The 19,964-nt window shown below is 46.1% G+C and overlaps 1 protein-coding gene across 4 annotated transcripts in view; it reads left to right on the forward strand.

Moving 5' to 3' along the window:
- The first annotated feature begins 601 nt into the window (after window positions 1–601).
- TLN2 (talin 2) overlaps window positions 602–19,964 on the forward strand; it is a 409,742-nt gene continuing 390,379 nt past the window's right edge. For 2 of the 4 annotated variants that reach the window (XM_045822076.1, XM_045822086.1), the window contains exon 1: window positions 602–741. The gene's annotated coding sequence lies outside the window, so the exon portion shown is untranslated. Of the gene's footprint in view, window positions 742–2,431; window positions 2,451–19,964 lie in introns of those variants that run through there. The other 2 variants (XM_045822079.1, XM_045822081.1) reach the window with 2 other exon arrangements.

Below are 19,964 nucleotides of genomic sequence, written 5' to 3' on the forward strand. Positions count from 1 at the left end.
AGAACATTTTTTTTTTTTCTTACGAATTTAACACAATACATCCCCCATCCCTAAAGCCGTTCTCGGAAAAAAAAAAAAAAAACCTAAGAGACGTCCGACCAGCAGTGTTTCAGGGTCTGCGCGCTCAACACGTGCAGAGTCCTGCCGCCCGTTCCCGCCAGCGGAATCGCGTTGGAACCTCAGGGTCCGCCAAGGTCTGGTCGCTGGAACCGCCCCTGTTCTCTACCGGGCCCGAACAGCAGGCGGGCGAAGCGCTCTGCAGACCCGGGGGCCCATTCCGCAAGACGCCGCGCCTCCCCGACCCCAACCCAATCTCCCTTACACAACAGAGCTCGAATTCTGGGGAGCCGGGGTCACTCAGCGCCCCCTTCTTCCCGCAACTTCTAGGCTGGCGTCTCGCCCTCCCTCGCGGACCCTCCCAGCTCCTGGCCGCGGGAGGCAGACCCAGGAGGGGCGCGCCAGCAGCGGCACCGGCCCAACTTCAGTGCCGCGCCGGGCTGCGGCCGGACCGGAGCCGCACGGGGCCGCGCCGTCCCCGAGTGATGACGCGCTTCCTGCCCTCCCTGCGCTCGCGGGCCGTGCGCTCGCGCTCGCCCTCGGCTCTTGTTCCGCGCCCGGAGCCAGCGGCGGCGGCAGTGTCTGAAGCGGCTGCGGGAGCGGAGCGGTCGCCGGGCGTGCTGGGGGACGCCGGCTGCACTCCGGGGCAGGCGCTCTGCAATGAGACAGTAAATGCATCCCCCGGTAAGGCGCACGGCTCACTCGGGTTTTCCTCCTACTCCAGCTGCATGCACGTTGCATGAATTTCTCGTGTCTTTTCCCTCCCGACAGAAGGAAAATGTGGGTGGTTTTTTCCTTCCTTTTGCATCGCGTGAGTGATGCCAATGCAGAAAAAAAAAAAAAAGGCGCAAAGCTCCCAGATTTGATGTTCTAGGAAAGCTTTCTGCAGGAAAATAAAAATAAAATAAAATAAATGCACCTGTCTATTGCACATGTATGTTTCACTGCACTCGACCCAGGCTCAGCGGTTTGCAAACAGCCTCGCAGCCGGTGCCCGAGAGCCGATTCCTGACCGTGGGCAGCGGGTCCCCTCCGGAGCTCCCGCTGGGTTTCCGGTAACTGGGCTTTGAAGAGCGGCCTCGCCTGTTTGGAGTGTCCCCTCGGCCCCGGCCGGGCCCCCGCGCCAGGAGAGTTGGCGCGGGCAGAACGGCTTCATTCCAGCACTGGCCGCCCCGACTCCAGCGCCACTTTGCAAACAAGTCTCCGGCCGAGGCTCCGGGCAAAGACAGCCATCTGGTGCCGAGCCTCTTCCCCAGTCCCGGACTCTCATACCTGCCTAATCCACGACACCCCCTTACTTGGCAATTTCGCCGCCAGCAAACTGCTGGCCGCTGAGGGACGCGGGTGGCGCCTGGCCGAGAGCGAGAGCAGGATTTGGATTCAGTGCCGCTGAATTCGGGTGCAGTGTCGCACTGGACCAGCGGCGCGCTCTCCTTCTCTGGCCCCAGGAGCTGAAATTTCGCGTCCACCGGGAGCCAGGGGTCCCGGAGACTGCCATTTGGAGACTCCCTGAGGGGACCGAGGAACGATGTTCGAGGGCGCCATATTTTCAGTGGGTCTTGCCTGCGGAGGGGAGGGGGCGAACAGTTTCTGGGCCCAGGAGATAGCGCGGCGCCCCCGCAGGAGAGGCAGGAGCGGCTTTCGCCGGGAAAGTTTGGCACCGAGGGCAGCGCGGAGGTGGCCGCGCAGAAGGAGCACAGCGGCTGTCCCCGCAAGGGCGCGCGGGCTGCAGCGCGTCGCCAGGCCGGCAAGGGTTGAGGGCCCGAGTCACCCTCAGGGACTGCGCGCTCGGCTCGCCCCCTTCCCCTGTCCTACCCAGACGCGGCGTTTGGGCTCGTTTGGGCTCGGAGGCTCAAGGAACACGCCCCTCTGCCCGCTGCCCCAGCTGCGCGGCGCTCCGCTGAGCGCGGGAGCAGTGCGCTTGGAGGCGTCCCTGAGCCGGGCGCCGGTGCAGAGCTTTTCCCCGACGCCTGGGTTCTCCGGGGCTTCCCGCAGGCGCCGGACCTTACTCCCTGCGGGAGAAGAGGCGCGCCGGTTCGCGGTTCAGGGCGGAGGGCCTGGTTTTTGGTCGCCCCGGGCCCCAGACCAGCCTGAGCCTCCTAAACCGCCTCCTTGGCTGGGGCGGCGACAGCAGCAGCGCCCGCGGCTGCGTGCTCTGCTGTCGCCTGCGCTGCCAGCTCGTGCTGGCGAGGTAAGAGGGGCGGTTCCAGAAGTTGGGTGTTTCGGGTGATGAGTCGGAAAACTTGGGTTTTTGCTGCCGGTGAAGAGCCGAGGTGACTAGAGGAAGGGAGTTGATTCAGAATCCCTGTGTCTTCTGGTGAAAATTCACCTCTGGTTATTTCCAGAAGGTGAGGGAGGAATGAACTAAGGTTTTGGCGTTGTCCAAGACACAGGTAAAGACGGGGGTAGTGATGAGGCCCCGGAGAAATGGACGCCCAAATTGCAAGCACCCTGATTGCAAGTACCACTTTGGGGGCTGCTAGTACCTGGGTGTGCTGAGTTGGGGCATTAGTCAGATGGCACGCTGCCGTCCCTTCTCCAAGTCTTCAGCCTTGGAGTTGGCGACTTCTTAGGAGTGACTGGTAGGGGAATCTTTACATTTGAAATAGATTGTGGTTTTTGCGAAGGGGCAAGGGAAGGGCGTGTTTGCCGACCTTCAATCACTGAGTGCAGGAACGTGCCGGCCTTTCTCCTTGGCTTCTTACTGAAATGATGCCGTAGTATCTGAGGGCATGTCAGCGCTCTGGGGCTCCGTCACGGGAGAGGCTTCAGGGGATCGCAGAAACGGGGACTGCACGTGGAGGGAGGGAGGGAAAGCTTTTATCTCCGAGATGTGCCCTGTGATGTCAGGGATTACGTGGCTCTTCTCTTGTCCACTTCATCAAGTGCCTTCACTGTGAATGTCAGCTATTCTTCTTTGATTACTGATTTGGGATATCCACACAAAAAACGGGGAGGGGCCCTGGACATGCCACGGGGCCATGAAAGAGAAGGAATACCTGCTTGGGTGCTATTTTTTTTCATTGAGCCCTAGACTGGTGGAAAATACCCAGAGCCCAAGATTTTTTTTAATCTAAAATTAGCAATATTATACTGTACTAATTTAGGAGAGAAATCACTTACAGAGAGCCTCCATCCATTTTGTCAAGTCCCCTCCTGAATCACAGAAGCACAGGGCCCCTCAGGTTGGGGAACTCACTGGCTTTCCTCCGCCTGTGCGCCGCTCTTTTGGGCACCGGTGTTGTGTGTCTACTTCTACAGGGAAAGCGCACTTCTTTATTTGACCCGGTTGAATGAATACTGGGCACATTCTTTACCAGGCATGGGTGTATGTGTGTTTTAAATTCACCTGCTGCTAACTCTGCTTGTTCAGGTTTTTTTTTTTTAAAGCACTTTCCTAGAGTATTTCGAAGTGAAGTCACGTTTTACAAAGATGTGCGTGCGTGTGTGTGTGTATTATTTTCCAGCCCAGTTTATGTCTTTTATATCTCCAAATTATACTGATTCCTCTGCTCCTCCACTCCTCTCTGCTAGTGTATCATTCCCAAGAGCAGGTAAAGATGGTTACAGGTGGTGAACAATCTAAATTTGTTACAGCTGTGCTAAAAAACTCTACACTTACAGATATGTTTACTTAGCATTATGCATCATTAAAAACATTCATGTCATTTTTAATGCATATGTTAAACATTATGTAATAAAAATTAACTCTAAAAAGGGGAAGTTTTCTCAGTGAAGCTGAAGTAAAAAAGTTTTACTGTAAACCTTTTAATCTTCATTCCCAAGTTTTCTACCATAAATTTAGCTATTAAAACTTTTCATTAAATTCATGTAAACTAAAAAATAGTTCACCCATATCCCACCCCACCCCAGCCTCTTACAAGTACCAATTTATTCTCTGTATCTATGAACTTTTTAAAAAATTCACATGTAAGAAAAAAATCATACAGTATTTGCTTTTCTCTGATTTACTTAATTGAGGTCCTTCCATATTGTCACAAATGGCAGGATTTCTTTTTTCTTTTCTTTCTTTCATGGCTGAATAATATCCCATTGTATACAAGGGTGAGCAGAAGTAGGTTTACAGTTGTGAGTACATGAAACACAGCTTATTTTCTTTTTAAGATTTTACTTATTTTTAGAGAGAGGGGAAGGGAGGGAGAAAGAGAGGGAGAAAACATCGATGTTAGAGAAACATCCATCAGCTGCCTCCTGTGTGCACCTCGGCCAGGAGACCGAACCACAGCCCAGGCATGTGCCCTGACCAGGAATTGAACTGGCGACCCTTCACTTTATAGAATGATGCTCAACCAACTAAGCCTCAGAGTTTATTCTTGTATTATTATTTGTTTATTAATTATTTATTATTATTGTGAACCCACCTTTTCCCCACCCCTGCATATGTACCACAATTTCACATATATAATTTCTGACGACAGCTGAAATACAATACCACACCAGTTTCAGGTAAACAGCATAGTGGCCAGACATGTACTTGACTTTTGAAGCGATAACATTGGCACGTCTAGCATCCATCTGACACCACACTGCCATCACAGTGCTCCTGACTATACCCTGTCCCCCGCCCTCGCTGTACTTCACATCCCTGTGACTGGCAGCTTGACCTCTCAGCCCCTTCCCCTTCCTGACCTGTTCTCCCAAACCCCCTTCCCTCCGGAAACCATCAAAAGTGTTCTCTTTGTCTATGACTTTGTTTCTGTTTGTCTGTTTGTGTATTTTGTTCTTTAAATTCCACATGTAAGTGAAATCATATAGCATTTGTTTTTCTCTGACCCATTTCACTTAGCATGATACACTCTAGGTCCATCCATGTTGTTGCAAATGTCAAGATTTCATTCTTTTTTTTATGGCTGAGCAATATTTCACTGTATATATGTGTTACATCCAAGTCACTGGATATCCAAGTTGCTGCCATGTCTTGGCCTTTGCAAACAATGCTACAGTGAACATAGGGGTGCATATGTCTTTTTCGATTAGTGTTTAGTGTTTCCTCAGGTAAGTGCCAGGGAGTGGAATTGCTGGGTCACATGATAGTTCTGTTTTCAACTCTTCAAGGAACCTCCATACTGTTCTTCATGGTGGCCACACCAATTCACAATCCCACCAACAGAGTCCAAGGGCTCCCCCACCTACATCCTCACCAACACTTGTTGTCTGTAGAGTTATTGATGACAGCCACTCTGCAGGTATGCGGTGACATCCCACCTTGGTTTTGACTTTCACCTCCCCAATGACCAACGATGTTGAGCTTATGTTTATGTGTCAGTTGGCCATCTGCATGTCTTCTCAGGGGAAATGTCTATCCAGGTCCTTCTGCCCATGCTGCAATAGGACGGTTTGTTTTTGGGTGTTAATTATATTGGTTGTTTATATATTTTGGATATTAACCCCATATCAGATACATCATTGGCGAATATCTTCTCTCACTCAGTCTTTTTGTTTTGTTTCTTTTGCTGTGCAAAAAACTTTCTTTTTAAAGAATTTTATTTTTAAGTCCTCACCTGAGGATACATTTTTTAATTGGTTTTAGAGAGAGGAAGGGAAGAAGAGAGAGATAAAGAGAGAGAGAGAACCATAGATATGAGAGAGAAACATTGATGGGCTGCTTCCATTCACACCCTTACTGGGTGGGGATCGAACCCGCAACCTTTTTGTTGTATGGGAGAATGCTCCAGCAACGATCCACCTGGCCAGAGCTGTGCAAAGGTTTTTAGTTTGATATAGTTAAATTTGTTTCCTTTTTTCCCTTGCCTGAGGAGACACATCCAAAAAGTTACTGAGAGCAGCATCAAAGATTCCACTGCCCATGTTTTCTTCCAAGAGTTTTATTGCCTCTGGTCCTACATCCAAGTCTTTAATCCATCTTGAGTTTACCCATGTATATATGGTGCAAGGAAGTGATCTACCTTTACTCTTCTGCCTTTGCCCGTCCAGTTTTCCCAACACCATTCATTGAAGAGACTGTCTTTACCCCACTGTATATTTCTGCCTGCTCTATCATAGATTAACCATATATGTGTGGGTTCATTTCTGGGTTCTCTATTCTGTCCTCTTGATCCATGTGTCTGTCTACATGCCAGTACTGTGCTGCCTCAACCACTACAGCCCTGCAGTATAGTTTGACATCAGGCAGGGTGACGCCTCCACCTCTGTTCTTTCCTCCCAAGATTGCTCCAGCTGTTCAGGGACTTCTGGGGCTCCATATAAACCTGGGGTTGTTTTAGTTCCATGAAAAATGTTGTTGGTACCCTGATAGGGATTGTGCTGGACCTGTAGATTGCTCTGGGCAGCATGGATGCTTCAGCAGTGCTAATTATGTGCATGGCACATCACTCTACTTATTTGTATCTTCTTCAATTTCTATCTGCGACATACTATAGTTTTCCAAGTTTTAGGTCTTTTGTTTCCTTGGTTAAATTTATTCCTAGGTATTTTATGTTTCTGATGCAATTGTAAATGGGATTGTTTTCTTAATTTATCTCTCTGATAGTTCTCTATTGGTGTATAAAAATGCAACTGATTTCTGATGATTAATTTTGTATCTTGCTACTTTGCTGAATTCATTCATCAGTTCTAATAGTTTTTTTGGTGGAGTCTTCAGGGTTCTCTCTGTGTATCAGACCACCGGCGAACAATGACAGTTCCACTTCTTGCATTCCACTTTGGATGCCATTTTTTTCTTCACTGATTGCTGTGTCTAGGACTTTCAATACTATGTCGAACGAATAAAAGTGGTGGAGGTAAACATTTCTGTCTTGTTCCTCATACTCCACATAAAAGTGATGAAAAGCTAAAAGTATTGAGCTGTGGGCTTATCACATATGACCTTTATTATGTTGAAGTATAATCCCTCTGTACCTGCATTGTTGAGAGTTTTTTGTCAACTGCTTTTTTTTTTGCATCTATCAAAATGATCGTATGATTTTTATCCTTTTTGTTAATGTGGTGTATCACATGGACTTATTTGTGGACATTGAACTATTCTGTATCCCTAGAATAAATCCTAGTTGATCATGGCATACAACCCTTTTAATGTTTTGTTCAATTCAGTTTGCTAATATTTTATTGAGGATTTTTTCCCCCTATGTTCATCAGGGATCGGCCTATAATGTGTGTGTGTGTGTGTGTGTGTGTGTGTGTGTGTGTGTGTGTTCCTCTATCATCTTCTGGAATTAGGGTAATGCTGGCCTCATAAAATGTATTTAGAAGAATTTGAGAAGAATTAGTATAATTCTCCTTTTAATGTTTGGTAGAATTCACCAATGAAGCCATTTGGTCCTGGGAGTTTTTTGATTACTTATTCAGCCTCTTTGCTAGTAATCAGCCTGTTCAGATTTTCTATGTCATGATTCAGTCTTGATAGGTTGTATGTTTCTAGGAACTGATCCATTTCTTCTTGGTTGTCTAGATTGTTTGTATGCAGTTGTTCATTGTGGTCTCTTATGATCCTTTGTAACAGAGATGTTATAACTGATATCTATTTTTTCATGCCTTTCTTAACAAAGTGTTATAAATTATGCCTCGTTGCCTCTTGCCTGACTGTTATTATAACTTCATGGCTTCATCAAAGTTCCTGCATTTTCTTTTCTGTTAAGATTTTGGTACTTCAAAAGGTTGGAAAGTGCCTGTGCATTTTGGAGACTTGCCTGTCAGTTTACCCGGCTGTGTGGTGTGCATGTTGTCATGCGTGTTGCATGCCCAGGCTCCTGAGACAGTGTCTAAAACTTGTGATTTGTGACATTATTGCTCCAGAACTTTTGAGTCATAATATTTGCTTGGCAATTTTGGGTGGTGTTTGGCCAATACAGGAAATACTAAAAAAGTGTTAAATAATTCAAAGTTATTTTTATTGGTTACAAAAAATGTTAAGGACAAGAAGGAAAACTTAATAAGCAGGGCCAGAATTACAGCTTAACGTGCCCTACTGGTGCCTTTTTAATTACAGTACTTTCCCAGAACTTTTTCATCCTATTACTTTTATACTTAATGAGGAGACTAGTTAAAACATAAGTCAAACAGAACTATTACAAATAATGGGGATAAATGATGGGTATAACCAGATGTTTTGCCTCAAGTTAAAAGAGTTAAGGAATCTGAACTCTGTCAAACTTGCCCTGCAGGCCCTCCTGAAAGGTTTAAAAAAAATCTTGAAGGCCAGGGTGGAGATAAAAAACAAAAAAAGAAACAAAATGCTTAAAGAAGGCTTCTCCCGTCCATTGACCGTCCTAACATCCCTGGGCTTGGTGGCAGGTGCTGTTTGAATGACGACTGGTGGACAAGTCTGGGAACAAAATGTTTTGGGTAGGAGAGCCTTTATTATGGGCGGCTCTGAGCCGTGAATTCACACTGGGCGAGTTTGCCACCCACTCCACAGTGGATTTTCAGAATCAGTGCCTGGACTATGGTTTTGTTTTTCTCTTAACTAATAATTTAATTTCAGCCAAAGTGATGCTGTTCTGAATATGTAGAGCAAGTAATGAATATTTATATTTCCTTTTTACTCATCTAGCTGCAACCTTAACAAAATTCTCCATGTCGGCTGTTCACTTACTCAGCAGTTGTTTTTGAGGGCTTATCATGTACTTGATGCTAAGAAGGCATTCCCTGCCCTCACCCCACACACAGAGTTTTTAGGAGGCAGAAGTCTTTGTACTTTATGTATTTAGTAGATTGGGTGTGTGTTTGGGGGGCGGGGTGTATGATTAAATAGCACTTGAGGGACAGCACAATGGAGAGATGAGCAGAGGATGTGAATGGGCAGTTTCCGAAAGAAGAGATGCTAATGGTCTATAAGTGTGAAAAGATTTTCAACTTCTGCAGTGGTCAGGGAGACGCAAATTAAGAAACAAACAGGTATTAATGTTGCCTGTACATCCAGTTGATTCACATGTTTAAAAGGTTGGTCGCACCCTCTGTTGGATGTGTCGGGGGCGGCTCTCTGACTCTTGGTGGGAACAGGAATCACTGCAGACTTTAAGGAAAGCAGACAGTTTCTGTGAAAGTCTGGAGCTTGCACGCCCTATGACCCAACAACCCCATGTTTGGAGTTCTGTCTTACAGAAATAAAAAGCATCTGTGTGTGAGGACATTTGTTGTAGGATTATTAGATAAGTAAACTAGAAGCAACATGAATATCTATCAGTGGGATGGATAAGATAGAATATACGTGTGTATCCATACTATGGATTACTTTGTGAGGAATGTTCATGATATACTAAATGTAAATAAAATCAAATTGCAGAGTATCATATGTAGTATGATCCTATTTCCTTTTTTTTTTAAAATTACTGATTGACTTGAGGGGCTGGGGCGACATCAATGTGTTGTTCCACTTATTTGTGTATTTAGTAGTTGATTCTTGTATGTGCCCTGACCCGGGGTTGAACCCACAACCTTGGTGTATTGGGGCAGTGCTCTAACTAAGTGAACTCCCTGGCCAGGACTCTTTCTGATTTTAGAAAAAAGCAGCCCTAGGTGTATGACCTTGGAGAAAGATGCGGAAGGACAATGCAAAACTTAATATTGTTTAAAATTAGCAGTGGGGAGTAGAGGTGATTAATTTGTTCCACATATACCTTGAATGGTTTGTTTGCTCAAATATACCAGCTTTTCTATATGAAAATACTTTAAAATATTATTTGGTTAATGAACAGTAACTCATCTGGAACCATTCTGGAAACAGAAGCCGAGCGATACCACACTTGCTTTCTCTGATGCCTACAGTAATTGCTTATCTCTTTGGAAACTTTCTGTTAATTATATTATAAAATCTTGAGATTTCTCAACTTTAGTAAATTCCTTCAGTGTAAAGAATGGCTTCAGAAAAGCTATTTACCTCATTCCCCCAGGAGAGTAGTGAACACAAAAGATCACAAAAGCTCTCAGCCAGCGCTCTCCTTTTCCTGGGCTTTCTCTGACCCCGCTCCCTCGGAGGGACTGGTCTGGGTCCTGGGAGGGGCCATCTTCTGGCTGGCAGCAGCTTCTCTGCAAACGTGGTTTTCTGGTCTGAGGCCTGGAGAGGTGCCGTTGAACAGCTGTGCTGGCATGTGAACCCAGGTCTCCTTGCGCACCATCTGTAGCGTAGCTGATTGCTCCGCCTGTACCGTTTTCAATCCGGCCTCCTAATGTGATTTTTGGAATGTGATAAAATTTGAGTTCTTGTCAGTTACTGCTAAAACCACACTTTCAAAAGCAGTGGAACCTCCATCCACTGCTTTTTAAACATCCAAACAATGTTTAAGTTTTTTGTGATCTCATCATTGGCACTTTTTTTTTTGAGATTAAGTGCAATAGCCATTAATTTCAACAAGTGTTTATCACAGTGTGGCCAGAGGGGACACATTTCTAATAATGCTTATCAGTGACACAGAAGCACTTGTTTCCCCTGGGGTCCCATCACTTGTACAGATGTCCTTAAAAAGCTCAGGAGACCCAAAGCTTAAGAACAAGAGACTCCCTAAAGGCTCCCCCTCCCTACTAGTGGATCCCCTAATTCCAAAATTCTTTAGCAAATAAACACTTGTTCTGTTTTCAGCTACTTAATTTTAGTGCCTTTTATTTTCTAGTGAGTTCTTATATAAGTTAAAAACAAAGCAAAATTGGTCATGGTAGAGGAGTGCATGTAAGCAAAACAGGAGGGAAATTTTCATGAAGGAGGTCACACTTAAGCCAGGCTGTGTAGCTTGGGTCCCTTCTGTAAGTGTGTCCATCCCTCCTGCACATGGCAGTCACCTGGGGATTCTGACGTAGGTGGTGGGGGTGGGCGTGGGCCCCGGGCATTGGTGGGTCAGGTTTCCAGGTGATTCTGAAGCGTAGCCAGGGTGGAGAATTGTCTGGCTCGCTTTGCTTCATTCTTTGCAGATTGTGTTCCTGATTGGCCCACAGTCAGCATTTTGGAGACTTGACCATCCGTGTGGACCGTCCACCCAACTCAGGCCCTTGACCAGCTCTCTGTCAGTTGTCTCTTTCTCTACGTCAGCCGCTCCTCTCCCGGTTCCCTCTCGACAGCTGGTTCTCAGCATTTTCATCACCAACAGTGCATTTGGCAACATCTAGAGAAATTTTTGTTGCTTACAACCTGAGGCGAGGAAGGGGTGCTGCTGGCGTTTAGTGAGGAGAGGCCGGGGTTCTGGTAAACACCCTGCGATGCACAGGGCAGCCCTGTCCACAGAGAAGCATGCGGTCTAAGATGCCAGCAGTGCCAAGCTGAGAAAGCTTGCCTTAGTGTCCTTGAAGTTCTATTTAACCCCAACTTACAGGAGAAATACATCTTACATGATAACCCAATGCAGACACACATATGCAACTGAAACAGGTTTCTCCAACAGTATCACCGTTACTAGGTATAACGTAGTCACACTTTTTGTTGTTTCATTAGAAAAAATTGCGACTCATGACCCACAACATTGACTTTACTACCCACTAAATTTGCAATCCATCTTTTAAAAAACATGGTTGTGGGCCAATAACTGTACCCCTACCAAAATCTTGACAAGCATTGTAGGCCAACCCTCACCTGTCTCTTCCATCTTATTCCCTTTAGCGCCCAGTTCCACCTCGCCTCCACCCTAGCAGAGCCTCTGACCTGGGGACTTTCCACTTTTCACTGCCCGTCATCCATCCCCTGTCCCATCCTCATCACCCCACCCCGCCCCACAGGTGAGGTACTTGCAGACACTGTCAACTCCTACTCTTTCTCCCTTCCTCTTGCTCTCTTGAAAAACAACCCACCTTCTGCCCTAGGCTGATGAACCTGGCTGGAGAAAATGCAGCCATCTGTATTGTTTTGGTTTTGATTTACGACCGCAAACCTCAAGGGAAACTCTTGGCACAGCTGGGTCCACTGTGTTTCTGTCCCCACCGCACTCTCAGCTGATGACTTGGCTTATTTCATTGGGAACAGGAAGTAATTAGAAATTGGTTTCATCATCTTCTCATGCAAAATCTGGAAGCCCACCTGTACCATAAGGACATGTACATTGTAGCCACGTGCGCATGGCACCCTGCGCTCTGTGGCATGCGGGGGGTTTGCTCATGCGTGCATCTCCTTTCCCTCCTGTGTCGTCAGCTCCCTCTCTGCTGGGTCGTCCCTGTGGTTGCTCTGCTGCGGTTGCTCGTTGAGGAAAAAGCAGCAGCAGCAGCAGCAGCAGCAGCAGCAGCAGCAGCACACCCTTGACCCTGTGTTCCAGTCAGCCACACCCCGTTCTCATTCTCTCTCTTCCAGTGTGTTTCTGAAAGGGTTGTCCTACTCTCTGCTCCTCCTCCTCCCCTCATTCTGTCTGCAACCCACTCCAGTTTAGCTTCTGCCCACCCCTTCACCAAAGCTGCCCATCTTCAGGTACCAGTGATGCCCAGGTGGCCCACTCCTAGATGTCATTTTCTGCAACCTCTCAGCAGCGGTTAGCCGACTGACCGCTCTCTCTCGGGGATACTCTCTTCACCTGGCCTCCCTGCCACAACCCTCACCTTCTCCTTCCCGTGCCCTGGCCGCTCCAACTGCAGCTCTGCTGCTGGACCTCCTCAGCCGAGCTTCTGAAGGTTGCAGGTGCTCTTTTACATGGCACTTTGCTTAGGAGCCAGCCTCAGGGTCACCTCCTCCGAGGTTTCCCTGACATCCCTCAGCCCCTGCTCTCAGCCTCTTCCTATTGGTTTTCATGCCATTTATCATTCCCTGACACTACATACGTGATTACTTTATTGTCTGTCTCGCGCACTAAAATACGAGCTCCACGGGAGAAACCACGTCTGCACTGTGTTCCCAAGTGTCCAGAACAATGGCTGGCACATAGTAGGTGCTCCACAAAAAAATGTTAATGAGTAATTGATGATGGAAACTGGCTGGTTACAGAAGTTAGCATTGGATGAGGAAAAGTGAATCTTTCCCCGATTCCAGCGGAGAGAGAATTATGTTGAGGTGGCAAAGCAGCGTCTCACGGGAGTAACATTTCTTAGGTCACATACTGAGAGTTGGGGTTCAAGTACTGAATGAGTGGAGCATCCTTGCTAAATACTTGCTGAGTGATAGAAGGCACCTGTAGAGGACAGCGAAATAGAAACAAATGTCTCTCTGTTTTTATCTCTGAAGAGGGCACTTAAGCAGTCTGCTTGGTAACTTTTGTCACTGGGTTGAAGATGGTAAATTCACTTGTCTTAAGTGTTTGTCATCGGCCTTGATGTTCTGGTGAATTGTTTGGTGTGTCACTTGTCCCCAGAGCCCACTTGACCGCACGGAGAGGCGTCGCCTTTTTCTCATACGGTGGAGTGAATTCCTGCAGATCGGTGGGGTGGTTCCATGGTCTGTCTGCGCTGCTCTCCAGCAGCCAGGGCAGAGCCCAAAGTTGGTGTGTTTACGCTGAAACTCCTCTCTGTCTGTTTCTATTGCTTGGAGACAGCCCATTTAATTACTTGACGCTGGTGTAGGGCCTAGTTAGATGTAAGTGGAGATATTTCTTGAGTGTGGCCCAAGGTCATGCGCGGCAGATCTTCAGGGGGAGTGTGGATTATTCCTGGGTTTGAGAGATTACATGAAGAGTACTTTAAGAGGCTTAATTTTCTCCTTGAGGGCTCTCTGTTGGGCTTAGCACCTGCCACTCCTGGGCCCGCCCCCACCTGGTTAAAGGAGCTCTCCCTGGGGTTAAGGTATCAGCGAGGTCAGCATGTAGTGCAGCCACAAAGCACTTGGGTTTAGTTCCTCCATGAAGAAAGGGTAGATGTCTTTGTGAGACATCTTAGAATGACTTGAGGGGAGTTTATTTTTTACAAAGGGATACCCCGGTGGTTCTAGGTCAGCCTCTCTCCCTTTGAGGGGAAGAACAGTGGCCCAGAAGGATGACACTCACTGGGGCTACTTGGAAAAGCTGGTGCTGGATTGCACATTCCTGACCTGGGCGCTGTCTCCTTTTCTTGGGAGTCTGGTTGGACCCTGACTTTAAATCACGGTTGTGGTTCTTGGCACTGCATGTGCATCAGAATTAGGAGGAAAGCTCTTTAAAAACTCTGGTTCCTAAGCCTCACTTGACTCACTGAATTGGGATTTCTGAGAGTGGGACCTGAGTTTGTTCGTTTCTTCCTTCCTTCCTTCCTCCCTCCCTTCCTCCCTCCCTTCCTTCCTTCCTTTCTCCCTAGGGAGGCTGATAGGACAGGTGGCCCAAGAAGAGTGTGTAGTGGGTGATGGTAGCCAGGGCACTGGAGACAGTCATCCTGCAGGGGAAGGGCCTGCTGGCTTTGCACACTGGGCAGACGTGGCTCCTTTCTTTTTATTTTACTTTTTTAATTTTTTCAAAATCATTTATTTTTATTTTTTTATTTTATTGATTATGCTATTAAAGTTGTCCCATTTCCCCCTTCACTCCCCTCCACCCTGCACACCCTCACCCACCTACATTCCCCCTTCAGTTCATGTCCATGTGTCATATGTTCTTTAGCTTCTACTTTTCCCATACTATTTTTGCCCTCCCCCTGTCTATTTTCTACCTACCATCTATGCTACTTATTCTCTGTACCTTTTCCCCCTCTCTCCTCCTCCCACTCCCCTGTTGCTAACCCTCCATGTGATCTCCATTTCTATAGTTCTGTTCCTGTTCTAGTTGTTTGCTTAGTTTGTTTTTGTTTTTGTTTTAGGTGTGGTTGTTAATAATTGTGAGTTTGCTGTCATTTTACTATACATTTTTTATCTTCTTTTTCTTAGATAAATCCCTTTAACATTTCATATCATAAGGGCTTGGTGATGATGAACTCCTTTAACTTGACCTTATCTGAGAAGCACTTTATCTGCCCTTCCATTCTAAATGAGAGCTTTGCTGGATAGAGCAATCTTGGATGTAGGTCCTAGCCTTTCATGACTTGAAATACTTCTTTCCAGCCCCTTCTTGCCTGTAAGGTTTCCTTTGAGAAATCAGCTGATGGTCTAATGGGAACTCCTTTGTAGGTAATAGTCTCCTTTTCTCTTGCTGCTTTTAAGATTCTCTCATCTTTAATCTTGGCTAATGTAATTATGATGTGCTTTGGTGTGTTCCTCCTTGGGTCCAACTTCTTTGGGGCTCTCTGAGCTTCCTGGATTTCCTGGAAGTCTATTTCCTTTGCCAGATTGGGGAAGTTCTTTATTATTTGTTCAAATAACTTTTCCACTTGTTGCTCTTCCTCTTCCCCTTCTGGTACTCCTATAATTCATATATTGGACGTTTAAAGATGTCCTAGAGGTTCCTAAGCCTCTCCTCATTTTTTTGAATTCTTGTTTCTTCATTTTTTTTCTGTTTGGTTGTTTCTTTCTTCCTTCTGGTTCACTCCATTGATGTGAGACCCAGCTTTCTTCCCATCACTATTGGTTCCCTATGCATTTTCCTTTATTTCACTTAGCGTAGCCTTCATTTTTTCATCTAATTTGTGACCAAATTCAACCAATTCTGTGAGCATCCTGATCACCAGTGCTTTGAACTGTGCATCTGATAGGTTGGCTATCTCTTCCTTGCTTAGTTGTATTTGCTCTGGAGCCTTGATCTGTTATGTTTGGGCCATTTTTTTTGTCTTGTCTCACCTGTTATGTATGAGGGGTGGAGCCTTAGGTGTTCACCAGGGCTGGGCAACCCAGTCACTGGGTTGTGAAGCTGTATGTGGGGCAGGGGTCAGAGGGTGAACAATGGTGCTTGCTCCGCTCTCTGTCGGATTTCAGTCCCTTCTGCTGCTTCCTCCAAGCAAACTGGGCCTTTCTGGTGCTGATTCCCATGTGGGTGGGCTTGTGTACGTTCTAGGACCCTGTGGGTCTCTCCAACTAACTCTCCTGTGAGGCTGAGAGTCTCTTGGCACCTCAACCCCCACAGGTGTTTTCAGTTGGTATTTTGAAGCTTTATTTCCCCATGCTGGGACCCTGGGTTGTGCGGTCTGTCTCGCTCCCCAGTTTCACCTGGTTTATTGGTCTGGATGAATGTGTCTATTTTAACTCCCTGGTTGTTGGATTTCCATACAATTCAATTTTCTGTCAGTTCTAGTTGTTATTTTGTTTCTAAATTGTTGTTGTCCTTATTTTGGTTGTGCAAGGAGGCACAGTGTGTCTACCTACACCTCCATCTTGGCCAGAAGTCCTCGGTATGTCTTTTTAAACGTACGTGCAATAGCTAATTACCTTCAGGAAAGGCACTTGTGTGACTGAGTTGCAAGTTGAACTAGCCAGTTTTTGTCATGAAATACCATTTTTCACTTGAGAGATTGAATGACAGATTATGTTATTCATGCTCAGATATCAGACAGATTATTTTCTCAAAATTGAATAAAGTGAGTCTGTTACAAGTGGATCTTCCATGTCAGTATTAACCAGTTTATGGAGGTAGGATATAGTTTCTGGGTTGCCGTCGCCGCCTACTTAGCATCCAGAGTAGTTTTCCCCAGAAATCCTACCTCCGTGGCTCCTTTCTGAGGCAGACGTCCATCTCAACAGGGTCCCTCTGCTCCTTGCTCTCCCACACTCTCTCTGGTTACTGAATAGGACCATGTAGAGCTCCAGCTCTAATGCATATGAAAGGGGCTTTTCATTTTCTTTGCAGCATTTTCCCAGTGTGTTTTGTCCTACTTCAGCAAGAATGAAAGCGGCATTCAGTTTAAGAAAAGCATCTCCTTGAGGGTTTTTATGGGTCCTCTTGATAAGGGTCCCTAGCTGCCCACGCAGACAGTGACTCCCCAGCTCTCAGACCGGCTGGGAGCTAGAGGGTAACTGTGAGCGCTGCTCTGGCAGAGGAAAAGGGGGAGTGAATTGGCTGTGCAGGGTTAGGTTTGGGCAGTTTTATAAGGATGGTAACTCACTTGCCGGTGAGCCAGCAGATGTGTTGGATCTCCGATTTTTTGACCACTGCTGTAGTCTCAAGGCTGCACAGCAGACCCTGCGGTCATGCCCTCTCTCCCCGCCCCCAGCACTGGCTCTCTGGTAGACCTGACAAGTAGTTTGTCCGGAGCTTTATGGATGTACCTGGTGAAGATAATAGAAGAAGCCCTGTGGAATCTGAGAAGCATCAGGTGGCCAAGTATCCCTCTCAAAAGAAACCAGAGATGAACACTTCTTTCCTCTTTAATTGGAAACTGACAGAGTGTTTGAGTTTGTTAGGGCTGCTGTAACAGTATCACAACCTGATGGCTTAAGCAACAGAAATTTATTGTCTCAGTTCTGGGAGCTAGAAGTCTGAGATCAAGGTTTCAGCAGACTTGGTTCCTTCCGAGGGCTGTGAGGGAAGAAGCGTCTGTGGGTCAGGCCTCTCTCCTTGGCTTGTTGCTAGCTGGCCGCCTTGTCCCCATATCTGTCTGTTTCTGTGTCCAAATTTCCCCCTTTTATAAGGACAGCAGTCATAATGAGTTAGGGCCCACGTTAATGTTCTCGTTTTAATGTGACTACCTCTGTAAAGATCCAATTTCCAAATACGGGCACATTCTGAGAATGTTCAGACTCCAGCATATCATTTCTGAGGGGACGCAATTCAACGAGTAACACAGACTGTTGAACTGACTTGTGTCTCAGAATCTGAATCAGACGTGGACTGCTTGTTAGTGAAGTTATCTTTTTAGGCTAAGAGGAGCCTAGTCAGTAATAGTTGGGGAATTCCTCACCTGCCTGTCTTGCTGACCTGTACTTGGCACTTTGCATTTCCTTAGGGTGCTGCATTTATATTGCTATTATAACAACCCCCGTGAGACAGGTATTATTATTTCTGCCTTGAGCAAGCTGAGGTATACCAAGGTTGACACACTGAATACTGGGTGAGTTTGACTCAAGCTCAGATTTCCTACCCCATAGCACAGGTTTCTCCCCAAACACCAGTGATCCTCAAACCTTGGTATGCATAAGAATCTCCTGGGAAATGTATACATGCAGATTTGGGAGGCTCTCCTATTGAATCAGAAGCTGAGATTGCAACTAATGGATCTGTATTTTTACTGTTTCTCCTGGAGATTTTGATGCACTCCAAATGTGAAAACTAATGTACTCTAGCATGGACATGATAGTTAAGGGGGAAAAACCCATTACCACCATGAAGTTCTCATTTGATTTTTTGTCATCAGGCTGCCTGCAATGTCTTGGGAGGCATCATGGGGAGGTGCTTGCTGGAATCAATCTGGGGGCCCTCCGAGCCCAAGGGGATCTCCTTCTGACACAGTATCCCTGCCACAGTCCTGACGGGCAGGGTCTGAGCCCTTTGGCTGCCCAGGCTGTGCTAACTGTCCCTCAGCCAATGCAAGAGAAATGTGGCTTGAACTTTCTGTGTTACACAGCTGCACCTTGCATCACAGTGGGGAGGTGGTGGGAGGTAAGTTGAGATGGTGTGGTAATAGATATTGCATGCTTTATTAAGGCAGAAATAAAAATAGCAAGAAGACAAGGCAAGAAAAAATTGTGATTATGAAGTATTTATTGGTTTAAAACGTATTTACATTAAAAGGCTCTGGTGCATGCACTGTGTAGAAGAATCACCTGGAGAACTTTTTAAAACAAGGATTCCTGGGCCTCACCCTCAGAGATTTTCTTTCTAAGGTGGTACTCAAAAATTCTGAGCGGCTGGCCTGGGGACCACACTCAGAGCAGGCCACCGGACACTAACGAAAGATTGTCACAGTGTAGTTCATTTGTTGATATTGCAGTGACCATCTCTCTGAATAACAAAAACATTCTAAGCCTGGGCCATTAGCCTAAAGATTATAGCCCACACTCAGGATAAATGTCCAACTTATTTCACCATGGTAACTTTATTTTAATGATTTTATAACAAAATACATGATCTTTTAGATAGGACTGCATTTCTTTTTTTTTTTTTAAAGATTTTATTTATTTATTTTTAGAGAGGGAAGGGAGAGAGAGAGAGAGAGAGAGAGAGATAGAGAGAGATAAATCAATGTGCGGTTGCTGGGGGTTCTGGCCTGCAACCCAGGAATGTACCCTGGCTGGGAATCGAACCTGGGACACTTTGGTTCCCAGCCCGTGCTCAGTCCACTGAGCTATGCCAGCCAGGGCAGGACTGCATTTCTTAGAGTGTGATCTTTAGGTCACCTCCACCAGAATTACCTGGGGTTAAGGTTAAACACAGCAGCTGCCAGTCCCCAGAGACTCTAATTTAGTAGGTCTGTGTGGGGTCCAAGAATGTGCAATTTTTATGATCAGAAGATTCTTAGATGTACTGAAGTTTGAGTGACGTGGGGCTAGGGCTTAGAAATCAGTTCTGTTTTTCACCAGCCACCTAGTAAAGGTTGAACACACAGTTGGGTTGATTGTTTACAGCGGCATTTGGTTCCTTCAGGCTGTACTGCTGTTTTCTAGTCCGAAGTTACAGGGACCTCGTTCTGCAGGGGGGATGTGATTTTAACAGACCGCTAGACTTCTATTTGAATAATTACCTCCTCCCCCCTTTTACACATAATCTTATGCAATTCATTTAAACATAGTTCTTAAAACAAAAGTTAATGTTCCTTGTCCAGGTAAATTCCTTTGATATGTGAAATTTATTAGAGATTTTTGGAGTTAATTCAAGGAGGCTTTGCAGTTTTAAATTTCACAAATGGTTAAGGATGACCTTTGTTAGAAATATGTTTGTTTTGGGGCTCTGTGTGCATATTTAAAAAAATTGGTAACTGCTTTCATATGAGAGGGGGAGGGGCTCGATCCTCTTAGTAAAGGAGAGCCAGTTGCATTGACTAATAAGTAGATCTTGTACTCTCTACTCCATGCCTGGCAGTGTTTCTGCAAATTGATTTTTCCCCCTCCTGGAGACAAGATTTTCAGTTCTGTGTTCTTCATTCTGGCAGAATGGGACCTCCACTTTTAGAAAGAGGCACTGAAATGAATTCTGTGTCATTGGACCATATATGCTCACATTACTTGATATAGTGTATTCTTGAAAAGTTACAGATAAATAACT

This window comes from Phyllostomus hastatus, unplaced genomic scaffold (genome assembly GCF_019186645.2).
Source record: "Phyllostomus hastatus isolate PE091 unplaced genomic scaffold, TTU_PhHast_1.1 phas_scaffold_501, whole genome shotgun sequence".
NCBI lineage: Eukaryota > Metazoa > Chordata > Mammalia > Chiroptera > Phyllostomidae > Phyllostomus > Phyllostomus hastatus.